Source organism: Furipterus horrens, unplaced genomic scaffold (genome assembly GCF_987537825.1).
Source record: "Furipterus horrens unplaced genomic scaffold, mFurHor1.1.pri manual_scaffold_2, whole genome shotgun sequence".
NCBI lineage: Eukaryota > Metazoa > Chordata > Mammalia > Chiroptera > Furipteridae > Furipterus > Furipterus horrens.
The window spans coordinates 48886632-48911802 of record NW_028327172.1 but is presented as its reverse complement, the minus strand read 5'-3'; the positions used below and the strand labels follow the sequence as shown (position 1 = coordinate 48911802).

General features: G+C 41.4%; 1 protein-coding gene across 6 annotated transcripts in view; it reads left to right on the top strand.

The window, feature by feature from the left end:
* Positions 1–25171, top strand: part of PAK1 (p21 (RAC1) activated kinase 1) — a 144027-nt gene that overhangs the window by 51341 nt on the left and 67515 nt on the right. For 2 of the 6 annotated variants that reach the window (XM_090265695.1, XM_090265690.1), the window contains exon 1: positions 16679–16863. The exons of the other annotated variants lie outside the window; for them this stretch is intronic. The gene's annotated coding sequence lies outside the window, so the exon portion shown is untranslated. Of the gene's footprint in view, positions 1–16678; positions 16864–25171 lie in introns of those variants that run through there. 6 annotated transcript variants of the gene reach the window in all.

The window sequence follows — 25171 nt, the reverse complement described above, 5'->3', positions numbered from 1 at the left end:
GTGGACAGTGTAGTGACAATGAGACTTCCGACAGCCTGTCTGCCATTTCATCTGTGTCTGGAGAAGCATTTAAGATGAAGTATCAGCAGAGGAAGGTTTTAGACTTTCTCAGTGACTTGTGAATCTGTACTTTCAGGTGCAATATATGGGGATGTCTGGGAAGGAAGAAAAGACTGGGGGACCATATTTTCTTAGGTCTCACTACCAAAATTGCTCCAGCCATTGTCACATTTTGATCCTCTCCTGTTCTGCTTATTTCCTTCCCTAAGTCTTTGTCCTGGTTTTCTTTTCTACCTTAAGTTTGAACTGTCTGATTTTGAAGTGTAGGCTCTTTTCCATGTTTCATAATTATAGCAATGAATGGTAAAAAATGGATCGTTCGCTTTTGCTTTTCCTGTCAGATTTTTAGTCTAGTTAAAATAATTTTGAAATTGAGGCCAGAACATTTTCTAACCTGTATATTCAATTTTTAGCTCATCCTGCTGAGGTGTGGAACTACGGGGATGACAGTCCAGTGGTACTTACACTGGGTTAAACTTAGTTTGATTCTGACTGAGAGACAATGGAATGTTCTCAAATCAAGATTAGCACTATTCCGATGAGACTTCCGGCCAAGATGAAGGTGTAGGTAGATATGCTTTGCTTCCCTTCATAACCATAAGAAGGAATACAACTACCTCAAAACTAAAAACAATCAGAACTACCAGAAAATCGAACTGCAAGTAAGTCCAAAAAAGATATAAAGAAGTAATACTCATCCAGACAGGCAGGAAGGGTGAAGCCAAGGCAGAGAGGACATAGTGTGGTGATGGTGGTGGCGGCAGCGGTGGCAAGGCAGTGGCAGTGACTGTGGCTGGCTGGTGGAAAGCATAGTTACACATTATAAAAGTAGGGAGGGACACCTGGGGAGCGATCCCAGCCCCAGATCAGACCACGCAGCTCACGGTTCCAGTGCCAGGAAAAATAAAACCTCATTGCTTCTCACTGTGAAAACTAGTGGGGTTTGGGGTGGAGGAAGAAACTGCTGGTCTCTCAGCAGAGTCCATTTGTTTAGAGGCCCCCACAGTCCTAGAACATCCACAGACCCACCCACTCTGTGGACCACAACCAGGGCAACAGTGAGAGGGGTGCCAGTCACATACAGGAAGTGGGAGAGGTGCCTGGAAAAGGGGTGAGTGTTGAGCAAGTGGCATTGTTCCCTCTCAGGAGAATTTGGGAAAGTCATCTAGTTTCTACTTTATTAAAGCACAGATTCTAACTATTCTACCTAACTTTGTTTATTCAGCAGACAGTTGTTGAAGATGTACTTTGCTATCCACCTGCTAGGCCTAGTCCCTTTTCTCAAGCTGCTCACATTTCACTTTGGGTAGAAGATAATCTATACAGGTGGGGTGAGCTGTAGCAATTGTGTGTATGTTAGGTGGGGGGGAAGTGGTGGCTCTGATGGTGGTAGCGGTCCAGGAGAGATGGCTTTGGGACTGAGCTCTGTGGAGGGAAATCTCACAGGATTGTATGTAAGAATTAAATTGGATAATGTGTGTGACTGTGCTTTGTTAATTGTAAAGAACTGCATAAATGTTAGGGATTGTCATGTCTTACAGAAGGTACTTTTCTTCTAAAATCTTGGCTGACCCAGTGAAACACCATAGTTGGAGTTTAAGCTTCATTAAAGTAAGAAGAAGTATTTCAGTGGCAAGAAAGATTGGGAGCTTATGTAAAAAAAATTCTGCGTGTGAAGTGTTTTGAATCTAGGCGTCCTTAAAATGGGGATATGCTTATTAAAATGGTCTGCTTTGATGACACAGTGACCTTCAAACTACTTCTGGGTTTATAAAGAACTTGTAATAAAGCTACTTGTGCTGCTGTAGCATTTAAAATCTTGAGGAGAGATATTTAAGGCAGACTTGGAAACAACCATATATCCAGGGGTACAAAAGGAATCAGAGTGAGACAGCAAATTGGGTGGCTGTATTAGATGCTAAAAGATATGTGATACTTTTATTTTTATACTTGTTTGGATTGGGTATATTTAATTGTTGGGAACCTTCTATGTCCTAAGCTTTGATTAGGTACTGAAGGAAGAGAAATGAATGAAACATTCTCTAACCAAGGGGACTTTTAGTTTGGCTGGAGATACAAGACACCTGTGGTATTAAAGTGACCAGTTTTCAAGAGGTGCTGTAAGATCCTAAAGGAGGAGGACCTGCTCAGCCATTGGGCAGGACTGCATCAGAGATGGCAAGTTGGAGGAGATAACACCTGGAATGGGGGATAATGGCGATAATAAGGCTGTTCCCCACAGAGGTAACAGCATGAACAAAGGCATGCAGGCCTAGAGTAGTATCTGGGACTTAAAGCACTCAATAAACAGGAGATAAATTCCTTAGAATTTAATGCTGGCATGATGTAACTGATAAGACATCAGGTTGTCCCCTTTTTAGGTGAGAGCATTTTTAGTTTGCTAGTGTTAGTGACAATATGGTAGCATGGAATATTTTCTTAAAATTTAAATATGGGACTAAAATGTATATGTAAGAGATAAAGGAATAGTTTTCATTTGTTTTTACTGCACAGCATTTTGTGTACCCCATTTTATGAGTTTTTATGGGAGCAAAGATGCTATCCCCCTGAAAGAGATAAAAATTTAGATACTTGCTTCTCAAGCTTCCCTGCTTCTAGGGCACAGGCAGTGACCTACGTTTTGCTGAAACCATGTGCCTTTGCCACCCTTGTGTTTAGGACACGAGGGAGAAAGTAATGGGGAGCTAACAATAGCATCGCTTGCAAGGTTGAGTTTCTGGCACTGAAATGGTCTTGGTGCTAGTGGCTCTTGCACAAAGGATGAGTTCTTGGCCCTCTTGTGACAGTAGCATCTGATGATCAGAAGTAATTGCAGTGGTTTCCTCGTTGGACTAGGTCTTCATTGTGGCTTTGTGCTTTGTTCTGGAAGTTTAGCCTTAAAACTGTTCCCCCAGCCTTTCCCAGACTTCTGTGAGCCACCCAGTAGTCTTTCAGCAAATTCATTTTGTGCTTTATCAGCCAGGGTCAGATGCTTACATCCAAGAATCCTTTGACTCAGGGGTCAGCAAACTAGCTTGTGGGACAAAATCTGGCCCATCAACTGTTTTTGTAAATAAAGTTTTATTGGAATACAACCATAGTTATAAGTTTGCATATTTCCTATGGCTGTGTTTGTGCTACACAAGCAGAGTTTAGTATATGAGACAGCAATGAAATGCCTTGCAGAGCCTAAAATATTTATTATCTGTCTTTTTGCAGAAAAATGTTTTCCAACTCTTGTTTTAAATGCTAATAGTTGTCTCTTAACAAAATTGAAATGCTTTTTCCATTAGACAATGAGAGTTGTTTAGTTTAAGTTTTATTTCCTTTTGATTTTGGTTTGGCTTCCAGGATGCTCAGCAGAATTTGATCATGAATTTCAATAGCTACCTATAGCATGGATTTTTGGTACAGACAAACCTCATTTTACTCCACTTTGTTTTATTGTGCTTCACAGATAATGCATTTTTTACCAGTTGAAGGCCAGACTCTCCACCAGAAAAAGGATTATGACTTTTTTCTTTAAATACTTGCTTTATTGACGTGGTCTTTGTTAGGGTGGTCTGTCATGATGCATGCTGTGAAAGAATTCACAAAGAAAAGAAAGGCAGAGAGCAAAGTTTTATTCACTTTCCAAGAGGGGAAAGACACATGGTGTAAAGAGATACACTAGCACTGAGGGGTGGGGGCTTTGAGCTTTTATTGGATTATAATTGGATTATAAAGGGGTGGAGTGGCTGTTGTTGTGTGGCCCCTGGGCAGTAACGGGGGTTGAAACACTGGAGGTTTTGGGTAGTTTTGCATAAGCTGCAGTTTGCTCCAGTGTTATCTTTTGCCTGTGGCTGGTGGGTGAGCTGTGCTGTTAGTCACGTTCTGTTCTTGCTTTCCAGTAATTTTCAGTCCTGGGGACAAAAGCTCACAAGAGTAAAATGGCAGTCATGTTTAACAAGGTCATAGCCCTACTCAGCAAATGGCACTGGCTTTATCCTTTCAGTCTGGAACTCAACCCCCATTTAATCTCCAAGGTGTATGCCTATACTTGCTGTAATTTTCTTCTACTTTATAACCTGTATGCCACTGGTGATTACTATTGTCCTAAGAGAGAGAGAGAGAGAGAGAGAGAGAGAGACACACACACACACACACACACACACACACACACACACACACACACACACACACACTCAACCCCCATTTAATCTCCAAGGTGTATGCCTATACTTGCTGTAATTTTCTTCTACTTTATAACCTGTATGCCACTGGTGATTACTATTGTCCTAAGAGAGAGAGAGAGAGAGAGAGACACACACACACACACACACACACACACACACACACACACACCACCCTGTAAGCAACCTGAAAGCATTTTTAAAATAGGGAGAGTGACTGGCTAGCTTCTGGGACCTTTCAGTCTTCCTTTTAGATCTACTCTGTATCATCTTAATTTGTTAGACGTTCTCTAATCTCATGCTAGTAAGAGGAAGTCTCATGGTTAGGGACAAGTGGTTGATAAGGAATTAATGTTTCAGACTAGTAAGAATCCTCTTCTTCTTGCTTCTCTAACAGGCTTCTTGATTGTAACAATGAGGAATGTCTTCACCTGTAGTAGGAGAAAGCCTAACAAGGACTTAAGATGTAGGGATGAGTTTTCTTCATGTAACAAGAAGTCTGGAGAAAGGTGGTTAGTTGCTAGCAGGGGTTCAGTGACTCACAATACTGTCTGGAACCCAGGCTCTTTGAGTTTTTCCATTCTATAGCCTCAGTATTTGCTTCCAGCACTTGTGCTTATGACCTCATGGCTGCAAGATGGCTACTGCGGCTCCAGAAGGAATGCTTGAGGAAGAAGAAAGTGGGAAAGGCAGAACCAGTACTCCTTTTGTCCTATTTTATTAGTAAAGCAACTATTTCCCCAGAATTCTTAAAACTTCTTGTATGATTTACTGGCTAGAACTGTGTCACAAGGGCACACCAAACTTATAAAGGAAGGCTTGGAAAATTAATAATATTGAGTTGTCTCATTGCCTTCCTGGGTAAAATTAGGGTTTACATAGCAAGGGTAAAAGGAGGAATAGGTATTGATTAGGAATTTGAAAATCATTTGGCTTTAATGACTTTTTAATATAGTTTTAAAAAATGTGTCTATACTCTGTATTATTCCATAAAAATATGCAGTAGTGTCTGTGTTTTATTAGCATTGCTTTATTTATGCTGGAGATGTAATGAATGAGAAGCTATGGTACCTTTTCAGTCTAGAGCTGAAAAGATAATTGTTTTAGTCTGCTTGGGCTGCCATAATGTAATAGTATAGGCTGGGTGGCTTAAACAACAGAAATTTATGTTCTTGTAAATCTGGAGGCTGAGAAGTTCAACATCAAGGTTTTAGCGGAATTGAGTTTATGATGAGGACTACAATAGTGGCATTATTTTTCCTGGCTTGTGGATGACTGTCTTTCAACTGTGTGTGTGTGTGTGTGTGTGTGTGTGAGAGAGAGAGAGAGAGAGAGGAGAGAGAGGGAGAGGGAGAGGGAGAGGGAGAGAGAGAGAGAGAGAGAGAGAGAGAGAGAGAGATTGGGATTCTGGGGACTCTTTTATAAGAAAAGCACTTCCATTGGATCACTGACCCCCCCCCCACACACACACACACTTATGAGCTCATTTAACCTAATCACCTCCCTTAAAGGCCTGTCTTCAAAATAGTCACAGAGAGGGGTTAGGGCTTTAACATATGAATGTGGGGTGGTGCACAGTTCAGTCACTAACAATATATGAACAAATACTTTTAGCAAATTGGAGTAAGTGTGGATGGATTGCTCTGATGGCCATAAGTAGGAGTCATTCTAGAAAGCCTTTTTAGAGGTGATAACATTTGAGCTGAGTCCAAAAAGACAAGCAGAGAAAGAAGAAGTTTATGGGAGACTAGTTTGTTATTGTATCTTCCCAGTTGAGAGGTGGTTGGGGGTATTAATGCCTTAAAGTTTGTCCATTTTGTTATTAGACACCTCTGATTATTATAGCGTTCTGGTACTGGTACAATATAGAATTTCCCATCCTCCATCTCTCCCTCTCCCTCCCTCTCTCTCCCTCTCTCTCTCCGCTTCCCCTTCTCTCTTAGAAGGCACAAGGTGAATTGTATGGGCAATCACTTCTTTAAGCCAATTCTAAGATTGCATTCACTGCATCTATAGATTTTTTCTATGGCCTTCAAGGTTCTCTGTAGCTTCTTCTGACTGGTGTTTCCAGCTCCATTCATTCATTCAACCATTACTCATTAGTCATGTACTGTGTGCAAGGAGTAACCTCTGAGGTCTGGAGGTAAAGACAAAGTCTTTGCCTTTATGAAGCTTATGTTCTATTGGAGGGAGTCAATCAATAAGCAAATAAATATCTCAATCAATGATAAGTGCTCTGTAAACAAATAAAGCATGGAGGGGAAAAATAAAGAGTGCTGAGATGGAGAGGAAAGAGGTTTTTGTTATTTTATAAAGAGTGGTCAGGGAAGACCTCCAATAAAGTGACATTTGAATAGAGACCTTAAGGAAGTCAGGGAACACGCCAAATGGATATCTGGGGGGAAATGTGTTTTTAGGCAGAATGACCATAAGTACAAAGGCCCTAAGGCATACATAGTCAACTGGTGGAAGCCATTGTTCTGGAGCAGAGTGAGTGAAGGAGGGAGAGAAGTAGGAGACCAGGTCAGATATGTAGCAGGGTGAGATGGGAGGGGAAGGGAAGAATGAGGTAGGATCATGTGTGGTCTTCGTAAGATCATATAGGTCTTTGTAAGGACTTTAGCTTTTACATTGAGTTATTTGGGAAACCCCTGGAAGGTTCTGAGCAGAAGAGAGGGGTGTGATTTGACACTTAAATATCAGCGAATCATCCTGGGAAGTAAGAGTGGACCAGTGAAGAGACTATTGCAGTATTGTAAGTCAGAGTTTTTTCGCAATGGCACTATTAACATTTTGGGCCAGAAAATTCTTTGTTGTGAGGGACTATCCTATGTATGCATTGTAGGATGTTTAGTAACATCTCTGTCTGCTAGATACCAATAGCACTTACCCAGTTGTTTCAACACAGATCACTCTAGACATTGCCAAATTTCCCTTTGGGAGCAGAACTTCTCTCCTCCCCCAAACGTTGAGAACCACTCTTCTAGATAAAAGTTGCTGGTGGTTTCGACCAAAGTGGTGGCAGTCAAGGTGATGAAAAGTGATTGAACTGTAGGTATATTTTGAAGGTATAGTTGATAGGATTTGCTGATGGATTCAATGTAGAAGTGATAACAAAATTGGAGTTGAAGACACATTAGATATTTTTGGCTTGAGTAACTGAGAGAGTGTAATTGCCATTATTGAGGGGGGACAACCAAATAAGGAACAGGTTGTGAACCTGTTAAGTCTGATCATCAGTGATACTTTTGTCTTCTATTGTCCTTCAAAATGCTTTTCTTCTTGAAAGGAGTTAGGTTTCCTCACATGATGTCTCACAACTAGCACTGTGTCTGGCTTGTACAACATGCTTAGTAAATGATGAGTGAATGATGAGGTTATTTACTGTTTCCTTGAATGACTAGATTATTTACTATTTCCCAAACAGAGCTCATGCTTTTTATTCCTTTGGGCCTTTTGTGGTTCCCTTAAGAGAATTCTCTTACCCTTATCCCTAGTCTCAATACTTATGTGAAAATTCGGCTCCTTCCATGCCCAACCCAAATATTGTCTCCTCCACAAAACTTTCCCCAGCTCTACATATGTAATTAATGTCTCCCTTCTCTGCACTTCTGGCTTGTTTGAACTTCAAGTGCAATTTGATTTATGATTGGTGGCTTTGTAACTAACTGCCACTGAATAGATTTTGTCTTTCTCCCCCATTTCCAGCTTTCCATTGCTTCTCCTTTCTTGCAGTATTTTTGTAAGCTAACATTATTTATTTATTTTATACTCTAAGTCATTTCATAGACAGCCCTTTTTATGATTAATTTAAAAAATTAAATTTATTGGGCTATTTAATAACATTATATAAATTTCAGGTGTACAACTTTATAATACAACATCTGTATACTCCATTGTGTGCTCACACTCAGAGTCTAGTCTCATTCACCACCATATATTTGACCCTCTTTACCTTCTTTGTTGTCCCCCCACCCCCATTCCCCTTTGATAACCATCATTCTGTACCTGTTGTCTATATGTATGAGTTTGTTTGTTTTATTTGTTCAGTTGCTCTTTGTTTTATATCCCACATATAAGTGAAATCATACATTTGTTGTCCTTTTAGATATGACTTATTTCACTTAACATGATATTCTCAAGATCCATTCATATTGTTGCAATGGCAATATTTCAGCTTTTTTATGGCTGAGAGGTATTCCATTGTATAGATGTACTCTGTCTTCTTTATTTAATCACCCATTAAAGGACACTTTGGTTACTTACATGTCTTGGTTATTGTAAATAATGCTACAGTGATTATTATTGTGCCGGGGTACATATATCTTTACTAATAAGTGTTTTCAAAAATTTCAGATAGATACCCTGGAGAGGGATAGCTGGGTCATATGATAGCTCTATTCTTAATTTTTTGAGGAACCTTCATACTGTTTTCCATAGTGCCTGCACCAATTTACATCCCTACCAGCAGTGAATGAGTGTTCTCTTTTCTCCACATCCTCTCCAACACTTATTTCTTATCTTGAATAAGAATAGCTATTCTAATATGTGAGGTGGTATCTCATTGAGGTTATGATTTGCATTTCCTTTATAACTAGTGATGTTGAGCATCTTTTTATCTGTCTGGTGGTCATCTGTGTGTTTTCCTTGGAAAAGTGTCTATTCAGGTCCTGTGCTGATTTTTTAATTGGATTTTTTGTTGCAGTTGCTGAGTTGTATGAGTTCTATATATTTTCTGGATATTAGCTCCTAATGAGAGGTATTGTTTGTAAATATCTTCTCCCATTCAGTTGGTTGCCTTTTTGTTTTGTTGGCTTCTTTTTCTGTGCAGAAGCTTTTTAGTTTGATGTAGTCCCGTTCATTTATTATTTTTCTTTTTGTTTTTACTTCTGTTGCCTTTGGGGTCACGTTCACAAAAAATCCTCTGAGCTCAAGGTCCCTAAATTTAGTGCCTTTTTTTTTTCCTATGTGTTTTATTGTTTCAGGTCTTATATTCAAGTCATTTTGATTTAACTTTTTTGTGTATGGTGTCAGATAGTGGTTTTCCAGTTTTCCCCAATGTCATTTATTGAAGAGGCTTTCCTCTCTCAATTGTAAATGTTTGTGGTTCCTTTGTCAGAAATTAGTTGCCCATATAGTTAGTTGTGGGTTTATTTCTGGCCTATAGAGAGCCCTTAATAGGCAACTTGCCCTGTCATCTAGTTACAAGAAAGAATGGTATATTAGATGACTTTTTTATAACCAAAACTATCATTGTTGACTGACTTCTTTTACACTTAACTGGTGATATCAGAAGATTGTAATTCTCAATAAGTAAATGTATTATTTTTAAAATTATTTGTGGTTGACAAAGGAATCAAATAAAAACAATCATTTTCAAATCTTACAGGCAGTGTAATCATGGTAGTCATGAATTAAATACATAAGCCATTCTGTTGGAAACTCTATTGTCTAAACAAAATTAGCTAATTATTAAAGATCATTAGCCTTTATATAGTGTTACCAGGGGTTGCAAACTCATATGCCTGCACAATTCAAGTGAGTGACTTGAAAGGACCTGGCCAGGCCCAAGATGACTACATAGACAAAACATTGCTATCAAGGGCCATGGAAGAATAACTTATAGATTATTTACTCTGTAAACCAAAGGACTACATTAACACAAGGAGTTACTGACTTACAACAAGATAACTGCTAACTTTTGTAAACCTGGGTGTCATTAAATATCTCTAGGATTTATTTTGTTTCTTTGAAAGTACAATTTCATCTATAAAGTTCCTTCTACCTCATTTGAATCTGCCTTTTTTTCTTTAGCTATTAGTTTCTCCCTTGATTATAAGCTGTTAGCTCTCAGTAGTAAATAAAACTGCTGGCTTATTACCAATATGCTTCAATTTCATGAGTCTTGTGTTTTATTGTAGGGAGCCAAGCTTAGCCAAGCTTCATATAACAGTATCCACCATTGAGAGAATGTGAGCCAGGTAGTCAGCCTTCTATAACCCAAACCAGAACCTATTTTTGAGAAATGAAATCCAAAATAGAAGATGTCTGAGTTTCACCTTTCCTATTGAAGACATTAGTGGTTCTTTCTTATACTGTATGACACATGTTTTGTTGTTTCTTCTACTTTTTCCTATTTATTTTGTTTATTCAGTTTTTTAGTGCAGTACTTAAAAAAATATATTGGCTAAACATTTTTAAAAAATCCTCACCTAAGGATATGCTTATTGATTTTCATAGAGGGAGAGGAAGGGGAAGAGAGAAAGGGACGGAGGGGAGAAGAGGGAGCGAGTGAGGGGGGAGAGAGAGACAGACAGAGACAGAGACAGAGACAGAGACAGATGTGAGAGAGACATTGACTGGTTGCCTTCCATATGTCCCCTGACCAGGGACTGAATCTTTAACCTAGGTATGTTCCCTGACTGGGATCAAACCCACAACCTTTAGTGTATGGGATGATGGTTCAACCAACTGAGCCACTTGGCTAGGGCCAGTGCAGTACTTTTTATAGTTTATATATGTCAGCCTCCCTTATTAGTGGTGATTTCTGGAGATATAGGGCATTTCTAGGTTATTGTCAATCCCTGAAATCTAGTACAGGCAAGGGCATGTGGTAGATCTTTGACAAGTATTTGAATAGAGAGCATATTTATTAGATTTGCAGGTGACAAAGACTGGAAGAGAAAGCTACTATGCTTGATGTCAGAGAAGGAGAAAGCTTGAAAAGATGGGTTGAAGCCAACAAGATGAAATTTAAGGAGGATGACAATGAAGTTCTACATTTTAAGTGTCAAAGAAATGGCAACATATGGGCAGGCTGGAGCAGATCTAACATGGTGCTATTCTTATGAAAACGGTGGTTTTGGCTAGCTAAGCTCAATGTCAGTTAAAGGCATTGCAATGGCTGAAAAGCTAATGCAGTTTCAGACTGAATTATTGGAGCAGTGAGTACAGTTAAAGTAGGTGATAATCCAATTATATTCTGTGGGGGACATACGGCACTTAGAGTATCATGTCCCCTTAGGGTACCAGGCAGTAAGAGGGTCATCTTAAATCACTATAATCTTTCCTTTTTGATTACCAGGGACCAAGAAATATGTCTCCCTTAGGGTACTAGGCAATAAGAGGGTATATAGAGTATCATGTCCCCTTTAGGGTACTAGGCAAGAAGAGGGTCATAGGACTGTGTTCAGTGGAAGGTGACCTAGATCACCACTAATCAAAGTAGAGTCTGAACTGTTGCCAGTCTGCAATGAGGTAAGCATAGAATTTGAGAGTTTAGACACTTTTATAGCAATTGACAGAGTAATTTTCTGTCTAATGAATCTAATAAAAAGGAAAAAAGATTTATATGTCCTTTTTTTCTCACTACTTTAAAATTTTTAGATTTTAATAGACTTTATTTTTAGAACACTTTTAGCCTTACAGAAAATTGACCAGCATGTACAAATTGCTGCTGTGTATTCTCTCTCCAATCCCCCAGCACTTCCTCTGTTATCAGCAACATCCTGCATTAGTGTGGCATAATGGATGAACCAATATTGATACAGTATTATTAATTGAAGTTCATAGTTTATATTTTTATATTTGGGTTCACTCTTTGTGTTTTACAATTCCATGGGTTTTGAAAATGCATAATATCATATATCTACCATTATACTATCATACAGAATAGTTCCACTGCCTTAAAAAATGCCCTGTGTTCCACTTATTAATCCCTACTACCAATTACCTTTTGAACACCTGGCAACCACTGATTGTTTTGCTATTTCTGTAGTTTTGCCTTTTCTAGAACAGCATATAGCTGGAATCAGCCTTTTCAGACTAGCTTTTTTTCACTTGGCAGTATACATTTAAGTTTTTTCATGGCTTTTCATGGCTTGATAATTCATTTTTTTATTATTGTTATAAAATGCCATTGTATGAATGTTTGCTTATCCATTCATCTATTGAAGGATATTTTGGTTGCTTTTGAATTTTGGCTATTGTGAATAAGGATTCAATAAATATTTGTGGACATGTTTTGTGTGGACATAAATTTTCAACTTATTTGAGTAAGTACCTGGGAGTATAATCACTGGATTGTATGGTAAGCCTATGTTTAGATTTGGAAGAAACTGCCAAGCTGTCTCCCAAAGTGACTGTAAGATTTTGTGTTTTCATCAGCACTGAGTAAGAATTGTAGTTGCTTTACATCCTTACCTGAATTTCATTGTTTTGTAATTTAGCCATTCTAATAGGTATATAGTGGTATCTCATTTTAATTTGCAAGCCCCTGATGACATAGGATGTTGATTATCTTTTCATATGCTTATTTGTCATTCTATATCTTCTTTGGGGAAATGTCTATTCAGATTTTTTGTCAATTTTTTGATTGAGTTTGTTTTTGTTTGATTTTTAGAGTTCTTTGTGTATTTTGGATACAAATCCTTTATCAGATATGTGCTTTGCCAATATTTTCTCAAGTCTGTGACTTATCTTTTCCCTCCCTTAACACTGTCTTTGCAGAACAGAAGTTTTAAATTTTAATTAATTCCAACTTAACAACTTTTTTTTTTTTTTTATGGATTGTGATTTTGGTGTTGTATCTAAAAGTCATTGCCAGGCCTAAGGTCATCTCAGTTTTCTCCTGAGTTATCTTCTAGACATTTTATAGTTTTGCATTTTACATTTAGGTCTTGATAAATTTTGAGTTAATTTTTCTGAAAAGTATAAAATCTATGTCTAAATTATTTTTGCATGTGTAGATCTGTTTCTAGCACCATTTACTGAAAAGACTATCCTTTCTCCATTAAATTTCCTTTGCTCTTGTCAAAGATCAGTTGACAATATTTCTGTAAGTATGTTCCAGGCCCTCTCTTCTGTGCCATTGACCTATTTGTCTGTTTGTTCACCCATACCAAACTGCTTTGATCACTGTATAGTAAGCCTTGACATTGAGTAGTATTAGTCCTCTTGTTACTGATCAAAGGGGGGCTTGTTCACATGGTGCCTTGGTATAAGACCCAACAATTACTATTGAGAAAAACAGGTCTTTATTTACAATGTTTCAACCAGGGGTAGGGGGGTTGTGAGCTCTCCTGCTCAGAGCTCTGTTTTCCCCTGAGACCCAGCACTTCCCTTGCTCCCCAAAAGGCTATAAGCCAAAACCAAACCAAATAGTTCCCCATTCCTTATCTGTCAGCTCTCTCCTTCAGGATCTGGGGCATGATGTCATCAGCCTCCATATAATAGTCCAGGAAGGCAGGCGCCATGTTGCACTGCATCATGGTGAAGTCCCAGAAAGGCACAAGTCCTAAGAATGTCCTCTCTGTATGTCCTGAGTTCCAAGAGTCCAGTTAGAGTCCAGGTCTGCAAGGTGGAGTCTTTGGTGGCTTCCTAGTCAGCTGGAGCTGGCACAATCAAAGCAGCAGCATGCCTGCTTTCTTACTAGCTTAAGCTGCATGGCCAGATCCTGACTGCAAACCACATAGCTACTTCTTTTCATATGGCTGCTACAACCTGCTGCTCCATCATGCTCCTCTGACATGCTTCTTCCATTGCGCTTCTCATGGAGGATGGGAGCCCTTCTTCCCATCAGACTTCATGGAGGACTGCTGGGGGTCCCTCTACATCCTTTCAAAACCACTTGGCCCTCCTCCTCACATACCTCCCACCTTATTTTTAAACCCTGACTGTGGCCTGTCACGCAGTCAGTGTGGTGACCAGTCCTGGCCACTCACAGAATCTCATGCAGACCCCGTAAGCTTTTTCATCACCATTCTATGGTCAAAGCCCCTCCTACCTCCTTGGTTCCATGCATAACTAAGAAACTAGCCACCAGCCGTAGGTAGACAAAGGCATATCTCAGGAAAATGGCTGTGCTCCACTGAGTCCCATGCCCCAAATTCTGAGGCTTCTGTCTACTCTCTTACACTCTGATATATATCTACATAGCTATAGTTATAACCGTAAAGATATTTTGCCTAGGCCACATCCCAGACCAGTTGACTCAAAATCTCTGGTAGGACTTCAATATATATTTTTAATCATTTCCAGGTAATTTTGATGCACAGGGGGAGTTGAAAAATCACCATAACAAGACCATAAATTCCTTGAAGGAGTGGCTTGTACAAGATGCGTAGTTGTTGAATGAACAAGTGATTAAAAGAACTGAGGGTATTTATCCTGGAGAGGAGACAACATATAGGGGCTGATAGATCACCATACAGACATATCTGAAAGCCTTTAATATGACATGTCTTGAAGGATGTTTTACGAGTACCTCAGGAGGCAGAATTGGAAGTTTACAGAGGCACCTGGCTATTAGGAAGTGCACTGTCTTATAGTGCTAATTGCAAGTGAGCTCTCTGTCCCGGCATATGTTCCAGCAGGGCCTGGAAAGCCCTCTATAAGAGGATGCTGCATGTGGTGGGAAATTGGGTAAGATCAGATGCTCTGATTATTGATCATTAGTTTGAAAAAGTATGTCCAAGGCAGAGCACTGCTTCTGGTTCTCATTCACCCTGTATAAATTGAGGTGAAGGACAGGATGTGGGATCAAAAGAACATTCTAAAACTACTTTGAAGCTGAGTTTTCACGGTGCTTCAGGCCCTCCAGCCTGCATTATTGACCAGTTCTGTCTGCAATGTGGGTGTCTTCAAGAGATTCCCTGTCTCCTTTCCCAGATTTGGAACTTCTGGTAGTTGGAATAGCACAAGTTCTCAGGGCCTGGGAAAGGTGAAAGAAGCTTAACAGAGGAGCTCTTTCTGTCCTCATGGAGTTCTTCTCCTATTCCCTTGTGCACTTGGATTACTTTGGGACCACTGAATGGAGGTGTAGACATCTCTCAGGGAAAATGGATAAATACCATAAAACTTCTCTCTGGCACACTTAAATCATTGATCAGGCATAATGCTGGTTACCTACTCTTTGCTAGGCTGTAAGGAGAGGGATATGGCAGGTCATATAAAATTGACTTACACGGCAGAGAGAAATGAAGCATAGGTTGAGGTGTCAGACCAGAGTTGGGACGATTTAGCCATTTACCAGCTGTATAGCCTTGAGGGGAGTCACTGCCCTCTCTCACCTTTCATATTCTGCCTTTCAGTAAGTTTTGTTGTTTCTTCCAGTCTATGTCCTTGGACTAAATTTGTTTCTTTTTATCTCATCTTCCAATATATTAGTCTAAATCATTACCTTTTTCTCTTACCTGGGGTTCTGAAAGAATCTACTAGTTTTCTTGTTTCTACCACCTTCTCCTCTATTGGTTATTATTTAGAGATCTTGTAGAGATGTAAATTAGATCTTGTTATTCTGCTTAAACCCTTCCAGAGCCTTCACATTGCTAAACTTCAGAACAAAACCCAAACTCCTACTTATGACCTGGAAGAGACCCTGCATAATCTGACTTCTGCCATATCTCTTAAGAGCAGGATACAGAGCTGGAGTTGGCGAGGTAATATTACCTCCTAGGGAGCATTTGGGAATGTGTGGTGTTTTTTATTGTTTCACTTATCAGGGCACTACTGGCATTTAGGAGGTCTGGGCCAGGGTTGGCAAATGTCCTGTAATGTGTTGTTTAGCTCAGGGCCCATTACAATGCCTGATTTATAACAGGTGCTTAAGAAATACTTTCTGTATGAAACCACATTCTTCTGGACCTCAGTTTTCACATATGTGAATTCATGGTAGATTGCCTACTTCCTAAGATTGTGGTGAGATAGACATAACATTTTATAAAGTACCTGGCACACAATAACACTTAATAAACACCTCGCCAGGTGGCTCAGTTGGTGGGAGGGTCATCCCATACAGGTCAGGGTGCTTAAGAGAGGCAGACAGTGGGTGTTGCTCACTCATACTAGTGTTTCTCTCTCTCTCTCCCCCTCTCTCTTTTTCTCTCCCCCTCTCCTTCAGTTCCTCCCTTCCTCCCTCCTTCTCCCCCTTCCTCTCTCTCTAAATCAATAAATATATCCCTGAGTGAGGATTTTTTTAAAAAGTAATAATAAATGGTAACTGCTGCAGAGTTTTCTTTGCTTAGAACAGTATAAGCGTCCACCTGTCATTTCCCCTAGGGCATTAGAATTAGAACCTGATACCTTTGTGGAGGGTGGGAAGGGGGGTGCATCTCTTTTTCTGAAGCCTAATCTGATGGATCTTAGGTTTGACCTCAGTTGTCCTGGAGTCCGGACCCAGTTGCACAAACTAAGACACAGAGGTTCTCTTTCTTGACTCTGGGGCTCACCCAGGACTCTTAACAGGCCCTGGAAATCCTGGTTTAAGTGAAAAATTACCTCCGGTTGGAGACTAGGTGGGGAAGAACAGCTGAGAGCGTAGGAAGGTAGTAGTCTCCCCGCCCTCAGCACTTCTCGGAAAGGAGAAGCGTGCCTCCTCCCGCCTCCTTGCCTCCCCTCTTCCCCCGCCCCTTCTGCTTCACCAACCCCGAAGCAGCGCCTTCCCTGCGCTCTGCGAGGGCGGGCGCGTGCTGCACCGGGAGCTGGGGTGGCTGAGCTGCTGGCAGCTCCGCTCTAGCTGAGTGGAGAGGCACGGGTGGAGCCACGGCTTTGCGTGGCCAGGCCAGGCGGCAGAGAGGTGCGGCTCTGCAACCAAAACGGTGGCCAGAGATGTCGGGCCTGCTCTCCCCCCCAGGTACTGCCGGCGGCGCAGCGGGGCGATGCTGGGGAGGGGATGTGGTTGCTGCTGCCTCCGGGCAGTGGGGGTGCGGGGTCCGGTAGATTGAGGGTCTCTTTTCTTAAGAGAGCCTAAATGAGAGAAAGGGGAGACTGAAACCCTCTGAAGAGCCCACACAGGGCTAGGCCAGCCGTGGAATCAGAGCTCTGGCCAGGGAAGGGTGTCAAGGGGAAGCTGTGTTTGGGGAACTGCTCTGCCTCGGGAACCATGCTCCTGTACAGGCACCTTTCTGCTTGGTGCCTAGGGTTATACTTTTCTCTGCCTTGGCTTAGCTACTGGCCTGCTGGGATTCTGGGCTGACCTGTTAAGAGATGGAGTAGACTGGGATAGAAAACCTGGGGGGCTGACTCTGTTCCAGTAGCCTCTGTGGGCCTCAGTTTCCTTATCTGTTCAGTGAAGGGCTTGACATTCTGTTTGTAACTCTGACTTCTGGACAGTCACATTGCTGTTTGGAAAGGTGAGCTGGCTTAAAGTCCTTCTGGTGGGCTGCAGAGCTGTTGCCCTCAACACTGGGAGACAGGAGAACTTAGGAAGCAGATCTGGTATCCTGCCTTCTAGCCAACCTTTTGGATGGCATCTTCCTGGTCTGCTCAGAGGTTGCGGATGCTGATTATTTTGGTATTGAGTGTAGGTGTGGTGGGGGCTAGGGAGGTGGGATTAAGAAAAGAAGCAGGTCAAGGTATGTCAATATTTTTTTCTCCAAAGTGGCCAATTTTTGATACTTGAGTATAAAGCTGTTTTAAAACTAGGCTGTTGTCTCTGGAGCTCCCTTCTTATTCTGTAAAGTTAATTACAGACCTTGGGTCTGTGTAATGTCTTAACCACTATCATCTTTCTTTGATGATCTGGGACCAAGAAATACATGTCAGACCTGATACTAACCCACCTTGATTACTTTGGACCTCCTTCCTCTCCCCAGTTTTTCTGACGCCACCTCCTTGCCTTCCTCTCCCTACTTTTCTATTTCCTACTCCTGATTACTTTCCTGTCCTGCTCCCACCTACCTTTTCTCCCACCCTCTCTTTCTTCCTTCTTTCTCCTCCCCCCATACTATCCCTTCCCCTCTATAGCTAGTTTTCCCTTCCCTCTCTTTGGTCCTTCTCCTGTTTGGTTAGGCTTTCTTCTCTTTCTCTTAGAAATTCTTGTTACGCTTTCTCAGTATTAGTGGGTTACTGTTTATAGGAACCTTTGCTCTGGTGTTTGTGAGGTCCAAACACTCTCTGCCTCCTACCTAACTCCCTTGCTTTTGGCTTTCACTTACAAACTCTGTCTTCTGCAAGTGTCGGTCCCTCATCTTACTGCCCCTGTGCCTTGCTTTGGGCCTGCCAGTAAGCAATCGTTCTTCCTTGATTTGTTTCCCACGTCATCCTGGAGGGCAGTGGGCAGCAGCAGGCAGTAGGTTTGAGATGGGCAGTCAGAGCTTGAAGACTTGAGTGGGAGGAGAGTGAGTGTCCAGCAGCGTGGGGCAGGAGCGCGCATTCCAGTGAGATTGACCAGGGGAGGAACAAGACTCTGTGGCAGGGCTGAGGTGCTGCTGACATGGAGGAAAAGCAAGAAACCTGTGTGAGGCTAGGGAAGACGAGGGGGATCGCAGGGGTGAGGTGGAGGGCGAGAAGGAGGAGTCTGAGGGAGAACAGCAGTCTTTTGAAGAAGATGGTGGCCTGGCCAAGATAGCGGTTATTTGGGGATAGAGGTGGGTGTGGTGGAAAAGAGGAACATAGGTTAATTCCCTTTCCCTCTGAAGGCTGGCTTTTTGGACTGGTTTGTTTCTACTCAGCAAACTTTTCTTGAGCGGGGTCCTCAAAGTAATGGAATGAGAGGGGAAGCAGAGATAAGACAAAATTGCAGTTTTCCTGGTATTTACTGTCTAGATTAGAATGCAGAATGTGTATGTATACCAAAAGCTTTGAATGTGGCATCCATCCCTCATCAGACATTCTTTGCACCATCTATTCTATATTATTTACGGTGCCAGGTACTAGGGATACAAAAATGGAAATTGGACTCAGCTGCTGCCTTCTAGTACAGGTCAGGGAGTATGGGTATCTCTAACCTCATGTGTTAAATATTTGTGATATAAGAAAAGCTCAAGGGGCTGTGATAACACAGAGGGAACTTTTGATTCATCAAGTCAGTGACAGAGCTGGGTCCTAAACTCAGGTCTTCTTTAAAGGTGATATCTTGTCCCTTCTGCCATGTTCTCTTCTGGCCCTGTGTGTACACAGAGTGTACATAGAGTTTTCTTATAGTCTCTTTTCTGCCTACCTGCGGGGTTAGACTTTGGGTCCTGCTGAGAAGACAAAAAGAGCGGTTTTATATGATAGGTCACTGTGCCATGGCCAAACACACACTCATTACCTTGGAAGAGAAAGAGACTCGGTCCCTGTTAACGTCGTCTCACTCTAAGACATTTGGGTGACTCTGTGCTAAACTCCCTCTGAGTCATTTGCTCTCTTCCTCTCCTTCCACCCCCCTCACTCCCTACCCCTTTGCCCCTTCAATTTTCTTTCTTTCTTTTTTCTTTTTTAAAGGATTTTATTTATTTTTAGAGAGAAGGGGAAGGGAGGGAGAAAGGGTGAGAAATGGCTACGTGAGAGAAAATCATTCGTCAGTTGCCTCTTGTATGCGCTCCGAACAGGGACCAAACCTGCATCCCAGGCATGTACCCTGACCAGGAAGTGAACTGGTGACCCCTTGCTTTGCAGACAACGCCCAACCAACTGAGCCACACTAGTCAGGGTGCCACTCCAATTTTTTTAAATTCAATTTTGGGTGGGAGGTAGAGTCCAGAGACCAGATGGAGCTAGGTTAGGCATTTTACTTCCATTGGCCTCTGTAATATAGGGATTTAACAGCTCATAGACTTGTGTGTCTATTTCCTTCACCAGGTTAGGGGCATTTTCTGTCATTATTTGTTCAGATAGGTCCAATTTCTTTCTCTCTTTATCCAGCACCGCCAAGGTGTAAATATTGGTATGCTTGAAGTTTCCCCAAGGCTCCTCACACTATTCTCATTTTTTTTTTCTTCTTTTTTTCTTCTTGCCATTCTGATTGGGTGTTTTTTTGCTTTCTTATATTCCAAATTGTTCATTTGATCCTCTCTTTCATCTGCTATACTGTTGGTTTCCTGTAAATTGTTCTTTATTTTACTTAGTGTATCCTTCATTTCTGAGTATTTTTCTTTGTGATTTCCATATCATTTTTTATAATGTTGAAGTTCTTACTAAGTTCACTGAGCATCCTTATGACCAGTGTTTTGAACTCTGCATCCAGTAGCTTGCTTGTCTCCATTTTCTTTAGTTCTTTTTCTGGAGTTTTGTTCTGTTCTTTCATTTGGGCTCTGTTTCTTTGTCTTCTCATTTTGGCAACCTCCCTGTGTTTCTTTCTACATATTAGGTAGAGCTGCTAGGTCTCCCAGGCTTGATAGAGTGGCCCAAAGTAGTAGGTGTCCTATAGGGTCCAGTGGCACAGCCTCCCCTATTACCCAAGCTGGGTACTCAAGGTGCACCCACTGTGGGGCTGTGTACACCCTCCTGTTGTAGAGCCTTGATTGCTGTTGGCCGTCCAAGGTCAGCCTTCACCTGTGTTCTGTCGGGGGTCACACAGCATAAGCTACAAAGTTATCTGCAGAGGACTGTTACTCGTGCTGGGATTGGAGGTGCCCAGGCGAGGCCAAGCTGTGAACCAGGGCTGGCTGCTGCTAGTGCCAGGCCTTGGGCAACTTAGTGAGGGGCATGGGGCTCACTGAAGCCAGATGCTTCTTGTTTGAGGTAATTTAGGAAAGTCTGAAGAATGGGCCAAGACAAACTATTCATATGGAAAAGCCACTGGAAACAGCTTGGGTGGGCTTGAAAGTTGGGTGGGGCAGGGCGTCAGGGAATCACAGGGTGGGACAAACAGTGTGAGCCAGGTTATTGGAGTCTAAGGTATGGCACCTGCCTTCTTGCTCTGTGGCTGTGTTGCGGGGAGAGCTCAGAAAAGGAACAGTGGCCTCTGCCAAAACTTCTGTCTGGGAAAAAGTTGCCCCCCATGTCTTGCCCTGATGATTGATAATTCAGTTCCTCCCTGCATGACTCTGGAGCCCTTTGAGCTGCTGGCCCCATGTTAGAGCTCAGAGGGAGTGAGTCTGAGTAAATCTCTGCATGGACCCTTTAAGAGGAACAGCCTGGGAATCAGCATTGGTTTTTACAGCCAAAAGTTATAGGGACTTATCTTCCTGGCACTGGGACCCTGGGCTGAGGGCCCTGGTGTGGGGCTGGGACCCTTTGCTTCTTAGGTATCCCTCCTTGTTACAGAACCCCTGGGCTGTTCCAATTGAAACAGAACCCACAGGCTGTTTTGTTAGGGGCCCTATTGCCCGCCGCCAGAATTATAACTCTCAATACCAGAGTTTAGTGAAAAGAAAAAGAATTATTTAATAGTTATATAGATTTAGATTATTTGAGGATTTCTGCCGTTAAGTCTTATGTTCCTTAAAACACCCACAAACACATATTTCTGCCTCCCCCTACCAAACCAGGCTAGTTTTAGAAAAATTAGAGCTACTGTTTCCCTACTTTCTAAACACAGTTCAGCTTTACCAGTAGCTGCCAATCATTCAATTCTGATTGGGGGAGGTCTTGTCTGTCTTAAGGTGCTCGCCAGCTTTTAATCCAAAACCTCCTGGATTCTCAGCCTCCTTGTAAACTACATGGAGTTCTTCCTTCTTAAAACCGCATGGTCTGAACCCTTCTTTTCAAAGCAGCACAGCCAGACCCGTTCTCAAAACCACATGGCCAGACCCAGTTAAAATGTCTGCCGCTTATTTTTAAATCCCTGACTGCGCCCTGTGATGCAGTGGGCATGGTCCCCAGTTCTGACCATTCACAGGATCTCACGCAGGCTCTGTGTGCTTTTTCCATACCATCCCAGGGTCCAAGACCCCTTCCATCTCCCTGAGGGCTTGGAAGCATCCAGGCCATTTGTGTAACAAAGACACCAGCCACCAGCCCCAGGCATGTGAAGGCATCCTGAAAGCTGCTGCCTTTTCCCCATCCCCCAGCCGCAAGCTCTGGGGGTTTTTGGACACCCCTGTTCTGTAACATCCTGATTTTTATCCACCACATGCGGGTGTGGGACCAGCTGTTCTGTGTCTCCGCCCGTCTTGTTAGTCATGATGTAATGTCTTCTTTAATTCTGTAGTTATATGACTCCCATTCAGCTCAATTTCTGATGTTGTTCTATAGTTTATTTGTAATTTTGATGTGGTTGTGTGAGTAGACAAGCCATGTTTACCTACACTGCGATCCTGATTGGAAGTCTGGTTCCTAATCTTTCTAAGCTTAATATATAAAATGGGAGCTATTTATACCTACCTTGAAGAGCTACAGTAAACCTTAAAAATAATTCTATGAAAAAAAATATCTGTAGTAGGTACTTAGTAGCTGTACTTACTTCACAAAAATGAACTCTGAGGTCACTTTCTTAAGAAAGTTTTTCCTCACTCGTAGGGTACTAAGGGCCCCTCTGTGGATCCATGCGGCACTCCTGTGGTTCCTCGCATCACTCGCAGTGGCACTTACCATGTGGTACCATCATTGTGGTTTATGTATCTGCTTCTCCCATTAGTAAGTGAACATTTTGAGAGCAACCACAATGTCTAGGAAATCTTGGTGTCTACTTTTGCTAAGCCCTATTTAGTTGCTTAGCGTACATTGGTAAACACAACAAACTTAGTTGTTCCTTTGTGAAGCTTACTGTTAGATAGTTATGAGAAGTACAGGTAGAGTTGTCTAACATCATTTTTAGTCTGAAAGAGAGCTTTTGGGCTAGAGATAGAAACTTGGGTATCATCAACATATAGATGATAGAGCCATGGGAATGAATGTGATCATTTGGGGGTGAGTGTAGTATATGAGGAGTGGAGGTTCCTAGTATTGGATATATAGAGGGTAGCTAGTGAAGAAAGAGTGTGCAAAAGGAAATAGGAATAGACAGGAAGATAGAAGGAAAGCCAGGTGAGTGTGTGTCCCCAGAAAGCCAAGAAAGTAGAGCATTTGAAAAGAGAAGGGATATCAGTTACGTTGAAAGTTGCTGAGAGATTAAATAAGGTGAGGACAGAATAGTGACCATATCATTTGGCAACATGGAGATGATTGGTAATCTTGACAAGACTACTTTTGGTGAAATAGTAGGGTGTTGTTGGCAAATAGAAGCTGCGGAAGTAGAGATAGTGTAAGTAGACAATTCTTTTGAGAAGCTTTGCTATAAAGGGGAACAAAGAAATAAATAGCGTTTGGAGAAGGCTGTGGGTATCAAGTGAGGTGCATGTGTGTGTGTTTACATAGGAACGCTGTAGGATGTTTATATTCACTCTGCATTTGCAATACTTCTTTCTACCTACTGCCATCTATTAGCGTCACCATCAGTTCTCACTTGGATTGTTGTAATAACTTTTTAACGATCTTACACTTTAACTTTACTCCCCTGAGATCACTGCTGAAAATTCTTCAGTGTCTTTTGACACTTACCGCAAAATTCAAATTTACTGTGTCTTGTAAGGTCCTGCATAATCTGGCCTCTGTCTGTCATCTACATTTCTCCTTCTTCACCCAGCACTTGTCTTGCTGGCCTTTTTGCTATTCTCCACGCCCCAAATATTCTTATCTAGGACAATTGTACTTCTCCCTCTGCTTAAAATGCTTCTAGGTATGATTACTATGATTTGCTGTCTCATTCAAGTCTGAAGTGTCGCTTCCTCAGAGAAGCCTGTGCTGATCACCTTATCTTATGTACCAGCTCCATCCCTGCCTCCCCTCCCCCTTTTCACATGTATTATCCTTTAATTTTCATTATGGACTTGAAATGTATATTTATTTGCTTATTTCTTTGTTTGCCTCTCTTACTAGTTCATATACTCTACGAACACAGGGACCCTGTCTATTCAGCTAGATTAGTACTGGTTATGTTATAGATGCTTAGTAAATGTTTGTTCAATGATTGAATATATATATTAGTCCCTGCCAGCCACCATTATATTTTGTCTCTATAATTTTGACTAAGTACTTCGTGTAAGTGGAATCAGAGAGAGAGAGAGAGAGAGAAAGATAGACGGGGGTGGGGGGGAGAAAATATTAATGGAGCTGAAAGAGGATATCATTCAGGTGAGACTGCAAGTGAAGGAGCAGAGAGAATGGCTTTTGATGGGACACCTTCTTGATGTAACTTGATGATGCCGATACAGGGAGGCGTATAGATTTGGGGGTGGGGAGATGGAGTTCTCTTGTAAGTATTTCTGTTTTCTCATTGAAGGTAATATCATCAACTAAAGGGTGAGTGGGGAGTCCAGTTCAGTGCCCATTTGAGATAAGATAGTCATAGGTAGGGAGGTTATCATAATTTTCAAGTGAAAGCATTCAACCAGGTAATGCTCTCTAGAACATTCAACTGCTTCAGCATAGGAGAGAGTTGAGTTCGACTATCCCAAAGCTGGGATTTTGCCAGTTGAATTTTGGAAAAGGAGAGAAGGCAAGGGGATTGATTGATCAGATTTGTTGAAGTAAGCCATCTTAGTATCCTACAGATTTTACTGAGAGTCAATAACCCATTGCCCATAGTTAATATCTTAATTTTTAGTTCACTGGTCCCTAGCCCAGCATTAACAGGCTCCTATTGTAATATGACTGTTGATACAATGTGAACTTTTGCACACTGTAGTGTATTATTATATAGTAATTTCTAATTGTCCTTCTTAAGTTTTTCCTTTTTCCTTTTTTAATTGTGGTAAACTACATATAACATAAAACTGATGGTCTTAAGTATTTTTAAGTGTACAGTTCAGTGGTATTGAATATATTCACACTGTTGTACAACAATCACTACCATCTATCTCCATAGCTCTTCATCTTGTAAAACTGGAACTCTATGCCTATTAAACATTAACTCCCCATTCACCCCGCCCCCAGCCCCTGTCTCCTACTGTTATATTTTCTGTCTTTGTGATTTTGGCTACTTTAAGTATCTCATATAAATGGAATTGTAGTGTTTATCTTCTTGTGAGGCCTATTTCACTTAGCATAACATCTTCAAGTTTTATCCGTGTCATTGCATATTGCAGAATTTTCTGACTAATATTGCATTATATGTATATACCACAATTTGTTTATTCATTTATCTGTCAATGGACACTTGGATTACATCCATATTTTAGCTATTGTGGAAAATAGTGTTATGAACATGGGTATACAAACATCTCTTTGAAACTCTACTTTCGGTTCTTTTGGGTATA